Source organism: Temnothorax nylanderi, unplaced genomic scaffold (assembly GCF_030848795.1).
Source record: "Temnothorax nylanderi isolate EJ_2023f unplaced genomic scaffold, tnyl_v1.0 TNYL_tig1114_pilon, whole genome shotgun sequence".
NCBI lineage: Eukaryota > Metazoa > Arthropoda > Insecta > Hymenoptera > Formicidae > Temnothorax > Temnothorax nylanderi.
Genome location: NW_027250176.1, coordinates 1 through 7,546, shown reverse-complemented (window position 1 = coordinate 7,546; position 7,546 = coordinate 1). Strand labels below are relative to the sequence as shown.

Below are 7,546 nucleotides of genomic sequence, written 5' to 3'. Positions count from 1 at the left end.
AATTGTATATAGTTATAAGAGTTACAGAAAATAGCCTTAACGACGCGACTTATCGAGCGACTTCGTCCGAAAATGACCCGGCGCTTTGTCTTAAGAACGTAGTTACTGCATTGGACCGCTACACGGTATGGCGCTGAAACCAGTGAGAAATGCTGGTCTCGTCTCAACCCGGACCTTTGGCTATCTGTCTATTAATCTGTGCTTTAGCTGCCTTTAGCAAGTCATACCTAGCCTAACCCGACACGAGGAAAAGTGGGGTTCGTGGTTCGTCGTCGTCGCACGGGTGATAGGACTGATAGGACTGAGAGCGCGGATCCGTTGTTGGGCTTAGGTCGATGAAATTGCGCGAGAACCGCATTTCCATTTGAACAATTGGTACAATACTCTCGGTGGAAACATGTGGCTGGAGGAGTGCGACAGCTTCGCCGAGCTGTGCCGGGGATATCTGCCGTACTATCTGCTAATAGTTCTGCCGATCTTCATCATCATCTCCCCGGTGAACCCGGTGGCCGCCTCCCACGAGTTCCCGTGTACCGTATGCACCAGTACGACCTGCACGGGGTTCCGCATGGTAAGATATCGAATTTATCTGTGATGATCTGTCCGGAGAATGGTCGGTCGGTTCTCAAAGAGACGCGATTGTGATATACTTACCCTATCAGGTTGCCGAAGCGCGCCCATTTCTCTGGAGGCGAGGTCCCTGGCAGGATGGAGTACCTCCAGGCACTGCGTCGTCGCGAGAGCAATGGATTATGACGCCGTCCGTCTTCCAGTCCATTAGAAGTAAGGCTGGCGCATTGGTGATTGTTCTACCTGAGAAGATGAGTGAACTTACGGTTGAGGAAAAGCAAGTTAGTAATAGGATTAATATGAAGCTTCATTGTATTTTAAAATATTTGTTCTAAGATAAGGTTGTCATAAACAGCTAGATTTGTTTGTTAAAAGTTGCAAATTGACGATACTTTGTATTGATTTTAGCACATTTTGAATCTAGAAGAATCTATGATGTACGGTTCTGAGACAATGATACCGGTGTACTTTGCACTGTGGCATCCCGAACTTCAAATGATTCTAGATGATATTGCGGGTGGTTTTATTACGGATGAGAAGGCTGGTTCAGCAGCTGAAGCCATATACAATTCAATTTCAGCTAGCGGTTATCAAGTGGTAGTAACCACTGGACAGGCACTTTCTAAAGCAGATGTTAAAGTTGCCACGTTGCACGGCAAATTAACTGGAACCGGTACCGAAGAGAAATTACCTACCATAGCAATAGTGACACATTACGATAGTACTGGTGTGGCACCTGTAAGTCGTATTATTATTTTCTGTATCATTATGATATTTGTAAGGCTCGATATATGTTCAAACGCATGGTACAATGCTATTATAGGAATTGTCATTTGGTGCGGATAGTAATGCTTCCGGTATAGCTATGCTACTAGAAATAGCGAGATTATTCTCTGCTTTATATTCCACTGGTCGGACAAGGCCGCAATATAATCTTGTTTTTATCGCAACTGGAGCTGGTAAATTAAATTACCAAGGTAGTAAGAAATGGTTGGAGGATCAATTAGACGGGGTTGAAGGATCTGTTATACAGGTAATACAATCCTAATATTAATATTTTTGAGTAATTTTTTTGTATATTTCCATTATATATTCTCTTTAATGTAATTAATACTTGAAAATATTATATTTGCAGGATGCAGCTTATGTAATATGCCTTGATACAGTTTCCGCTAGCAATAATTTATATGTACACGTGTCCCAAGCCACCTAAAGAAAATTCTTCGGGTGGTTTGTTTTACAAGGAGCTTAAAACTGTTTCGCAATCATTCAACACTGTCACTGTTGATGGCGTGCATAAAAAGATAAATCTTGCAGAAGAGACATTAGCTTGGGAACACGAAAGATATAGCATTCGGAGATTGCCAGCTGCTACTTTATCTACATTAAAAAGTCACGAAGATTCAACTAGGACTACTATATTAGACGTCTTTAAAGAAGGACAAGTAGACAGATTATACAAGCATACCCAAATTATATCGGAAGCATTGGCGCGTCACATCTATAACTTAAGTTCTAGTCAAATCTTCACCGGTCCATTGGTATGTTTATCGCTGTAAACTTTTATTCCTTGATTGACTAATGTCTCTTTATTTTAGATTTTAAATATAAATAAGAAAATAAAATATTAGAATATTAAAAAGTTATTAGAATATGTTAGAATATAATTTTGATCTATTATATATGGATTTAATAATTAAATATTGGTGAATAATATTTATACAGCATTGTATGCTTCTAAATCATACTTTATGTGAAACTCTCTCTTCGCAGGATGTATCAAAAGAATCGCTCTCCTTATGGTTTAATTACTTTGCTTCTCAACCAAGAGCAGCGTCATTACTAGTGGATAAAAATAATTTATTAGTTAGTACTTTGAAAGAAGCAATGGCGAGATATTTGGGAGATGTGAAAGTTACTCTTCACACTCCCGATAAACAAGATCCAGAATTTATGTTCTATGATGTTACAAAAGCAACTCTGAATGTATATAGGTAAGTATATAGCTACACACACACACACACACACACATGCGCGCGCGTATGTTCATTTTGCATATATATTTGTAATGTACAACGATATCGATTATATGTATAATTATTTTTATTTTATTTACAGTGTAAAGCCGGCTGTGTTTGATCTCTTTCTTACTATCGGCATAATTTTGTACTTGGGAATATTGTACATGATTGTACATCATTTTCCACATGCTTATGCTTTGGCAACGAGACTTTCTGCGAAGAGCAAGACAACGTGAATCTTATTTCGTATTTACAAACAAAGAAACCTGAGCTTTTTTTTTGAACATCAATTTCCAATAATGTGAATAATCGACCTATATAAAAAAGTTGACTAGTTCTTAGATGATACATTTCTTCTAAAGTACTCCAAAACTATATATACTGATGCATATTTAGGTATTTGCTAAAAGCAAGTTAAATCCAAGTATATATTTGTTTGTTTGTTGTGTGTATATATTTATTTCATGAAGGTTTTAATTATAAATAACTACAGAGAATACGTATTTATAATGCGCAATAGTATGCATGTCGACATCCTTTATTAACCTCTTCCAACAATAACGAGACTTAGAACACTGAGGAAAAACAATTAGATTTCTTTGTAATTAGACGTTCTCTAGTTATAATCTATATGAGAAATAATAATAAAGACCAAATTATAAGTGATCAAATAGCAAGATTAGAAGTGATATAAAGATTGGAAGATTTGTGACATGAACAGTTGTATGAAAACATAAGCAGTTATAAAATCTAATATAATATATCTAATAATATTTTAAGTTTATTTATTAAAGATATGTAAATAATATTTATTTCTGACATTCTAGAAATAAACTGAATTCTTTGTTCTATTGATTAAATGAAACTTTGATTTCAAGTTAATTTGTCATTACGTAAAAAAGACGGTTACAGAAAAATTATAGCTAGGAATATATACATATATATATATTATATATTCATATGTATAAAATTATATACAATGTAGGTACAACCAAGAAAAAAGTATTTCAAGTTTTAATAAATAATTATTTCAGCTTTAATACATTTTAATTATAATAGGGCATTGGGAAAGGGAATGGGAAAGTATAAAACTTTTCTTTATGTTAATTTGGAATTTATTTCAGTACAAAGCTTGCTTTTGGTTGAACTATAATAAAAGAAACGAAACTTTTAGCCTAATTTTTACTTTTAATGCAAATAATTTACAAAATTAGTTGCAGTAATTTATTATTTTAATATTTAATAAATATGAAATTAATATTTTGACCAAGAGTATCATTCATAATCAGTTAGCTATGGGACTTAAAATATATACAGTATGTTAAACACACAGAATGGAGTACTTAATGCGTTACTATAAATTATAATAAAAGTAAACAAATATACAGATATAAATGGTAATTCAAAAATTTGCGATTATTTCAGGATGGAAAAGATTATTTCAGGATGAAATATATAAATTGAGAATAAATTTCTGTTCTTAAGTTTTTAAATACCCTGTTAATGTATCATAAGTACAATTTAAAAACTGTACTTTTTCTAGAATTATTTATATTCCTTATAGCATAAAAAATCATAGACTATCTAAATATATCGATGTAAATTTCTTAGAAGCTACAATATCAATACTAAATAGAAAAATTTTATTGATAAAATTGCATTGGAAAACAATAATTGAAAATGCTCGATAGATGCACTTACAATTTTAATATTCTTTATTTTCAATGTATGATGGCATTTATACGAGTCTATTAAAAAACGATCAGATTGTAAATTTATATCGTAAACATGTTTTGCAAATGTGTTTAACTGATATTTTTATAAACGTAATTGCATAATAACACAGGCACACAAAATAAAAAAAGTGGTCTGTTCTTTTGACCAGACCCACCTATCTTTATGTATTTTGACGCGCTGAATCCGAGTGCGAGAAAATTCGGAAAAAATTTTTCTGACCTGGATCAAGTGTGTTCTTTTGTATTTTGGCGCGCTGAATCCGAATCTGAAGTCCGTTTAGCCCAAACACCCTCAAAATTTCGAGTAAATCGCAAAAAATAGCTAAAAATGGTGTTTAAAATGCACTAGCTCGCGCAGAAGCCAGGTCTTATGATTTAATGAAGGAAGCTAGAAACAATACAAAATGTATGGGTCAGAGATTGTGTATTCGATTTAGTTCGCAATTCAATGTACTTACTCGCAGAAAAGTAATCGTATGATAAACATAAAGAGAGATATTCAGATCTCATACATAAAAGTACGCTGTATCAAAGATAATGAAAAAGAAATTATTAGTAAAGAAACAATCCTTTCTTTCGAAATGTTTTAAGAACACGTTGGAATTCACCATTGTCAACTTATATCCAACAAAAGATTCTTGGAAGAAAAGTATCATCTCTGAATAGTCATATATCGCCCATTCGTAATTTAGTACAGTGTAGCTCAACTTAATTATATCAAAGAAAGAATCGTTTATATCAAACAAACATATGAAATATCATACAAGAGAATATTATCGCACAATACATAAAATAATCATTGAAGTAATGCGTCAACCTTCTTTTATTCATAACATAATCCTCATTGGCATAATAATAATCATATAGAATTTATCTATTGGAAACGTAAAGAGATTCTTTTCACGTGATTAAAGAATGAATAAAGACAAGATAAGTTGAATAACTTATTCTGACTAATAGTAATAATATGCCTTTGTTTATAGATTGACACTTAATTCTGAATAAAGAAACAATATGTACAGTAAGGATTCGCAGAATAGTCCGACTCACAAGGGAACGGTCGGGGGTGTCCGAGACCGATTTGGATGCGCTTTGGATATGTTGTTGAGCATCAAAAAATATTAGACTCGTTTTTTTTTTGCGGCTTATCTCGACGTTTATTGGTCGAAAAAACCCGATTTAGAACCTACCCGATTTGGATGCGCTTGAATATGTTGTTGAGCATCAAAAAACATTAGACACGTGTTTTTTTTTTGCGGCGTAGCTCGACGTTTAGGGGTTGAAACAACCTTTCGAAAATAACGGATTTTATAGTTTTTAAGCGAATATCTTCGAAAATATAAGGCGTATGAAAAAAAGTTGGTACAAAAGGTTTATGGGCTTTTTGTGCTCTTTACAATGGCGTAATCAGATTTTTCAATTTGTCACATTTTTAATTTAACCCCACCCCCAGCCTATGTATTTTTTGCCAAATATAACAATTTTTTCCAACGCAAATTTAAGAGCGTCAAATGCCAAATACATTTATGTGTATTTTTATTATGATACCATTATTAGATTTTTGGCAAGACGAGATATATGGTGTATAGGCGTCGCTGCTGTAGGTAGGTGTTGCGTTATTTCTGTTCAAGTTGCGCCGTACGCTTAAAAATTTCCATTTCAACTCCGGGATGACCGAAAGCGCTGATGCGAAGGCCAGCGCAAGGCTATTTCGAGAGTCCTGGACTAGCAACGGAATGTAGACTCCGATATTATAAATACCACCGCCGAATTGTAAGATCGAGGGGGCAGTCGCAAATTTGAACGTGCGTCACATTAACCGCTACAATAATACACTATCCCAATTATAACTCCGGGACAACCGACCGATTCTACTACCACCTTCACTAATTTGGCTCTCCCATCGTGCTAGTTGTCGTATTGATGTAACTTTTTTGTACCTTCGTTTAACTCCTTCAAGCGATCTTCCCCTTGTTTTACCACTCCTCCAGTATTCCACAGCTTGCCTTTTATAGTCACTTGATATTGTTGCCTCAACAGAGCTGCAAGTAACTTCTTCCGGAAGATATACTTTACCATCATCTTCCTCAATAAATCAACTCTTCCGGTTCTGGAAATCTCATATATATCATAAAAACCTAAAGTTTTCTTCCTCTTCTACGTCAAATTCTTGGTTTTGTATGTCAAGCAGTATACGTTCAATGTTTTCTTTTACTTCTTCTTCCTCCGAAGTTGTCGGACTTGGTGAATAGTTGAAAGCAGTGAAAGTTGCAGAAAGTAGCATTATTACATTGTATGGATTAAACTTCATTCTGAAAGATATTAAAATTAAATATTTGTCTCGAACTTTAATTATATAAATAAATACGCACTTTATAATTAATGGAGTGGTCTTTGTTAGGTTTGATACCGTCTCTTTCCAATTTGCGACTGCCCGCCCGATACAATTCGGCGGTATTTATAATGTCGGAGTCGACATTCCGTTGCTAGTCCAGGACTCTCGAAATAGCCTTGCGCTGGCCTTCGCATCAGCGCTTTCGGTCATCCCGAGTGAAATGGAAATTTTTAAGCGTACGGCGCAACTTGACAGAAATAACGCAACACCTACTTACAGCGCGACGCCTATACCACATATCATCTCGTCTTGCCAAAAATCTAATAATGGTATCATAATAAAATACACATAGATGTATTTGGCATTTGACGCTCTTAAAATTTGCGTTGGAAAAATTGTTATATTTGGCAAAAATAATAGGTGGGGGTGGGGTTAAATTAAAAATGTGACAAATTTGAAAAATCTGATTACGCCATTGTAAAGAGCACAAAAAGCCATAAACCTTTTGTACCAAACTTTTTTTCATACGCCTTATATTTTCGAAGATATTCGCTAAAAACTATAAAATCCGTTATTTTGAGGGGTTGTTTCAACCCTAAACGTCGAGATACGCCGCAAAAAAAAAACACACGTCTAATGTTTTTTGATGCTCAACAACCTATTCAAAGCGCATCCAAATCGGGTAGGTTCTAAATCGGGTTTTTTCGACCAATAAACGTCGAGATAAGCCGCAAAAAAAATACGAGTCTAATATTTTTTGATGCTCAACAACATATCCAAAGCGCATCCAAATCGGTCTCGGACACCCCCGACCGTTCCCTGTTAGTAGTATAACTATAGTGACAGTCGTGTCAGATGACTCAAATAGTGAGATCACGGCATGC

The 7,546-nt window shown here is 34.7% G+C and overlaps 1 pseudogene; it reads left to right on the top strand.

Moving 5' to 3' along the window:
* The first annotated feature begins 218 nt into the window (after positions 1-218).
* Positions 219-3,028, top strand: LOC139786696 (BOS complex subunit NCLN-like; annotated as a pseudogene).
* The last annotated feature ends 4,518 nt before the right edge of the window (positions 3,029-7,546 follow it).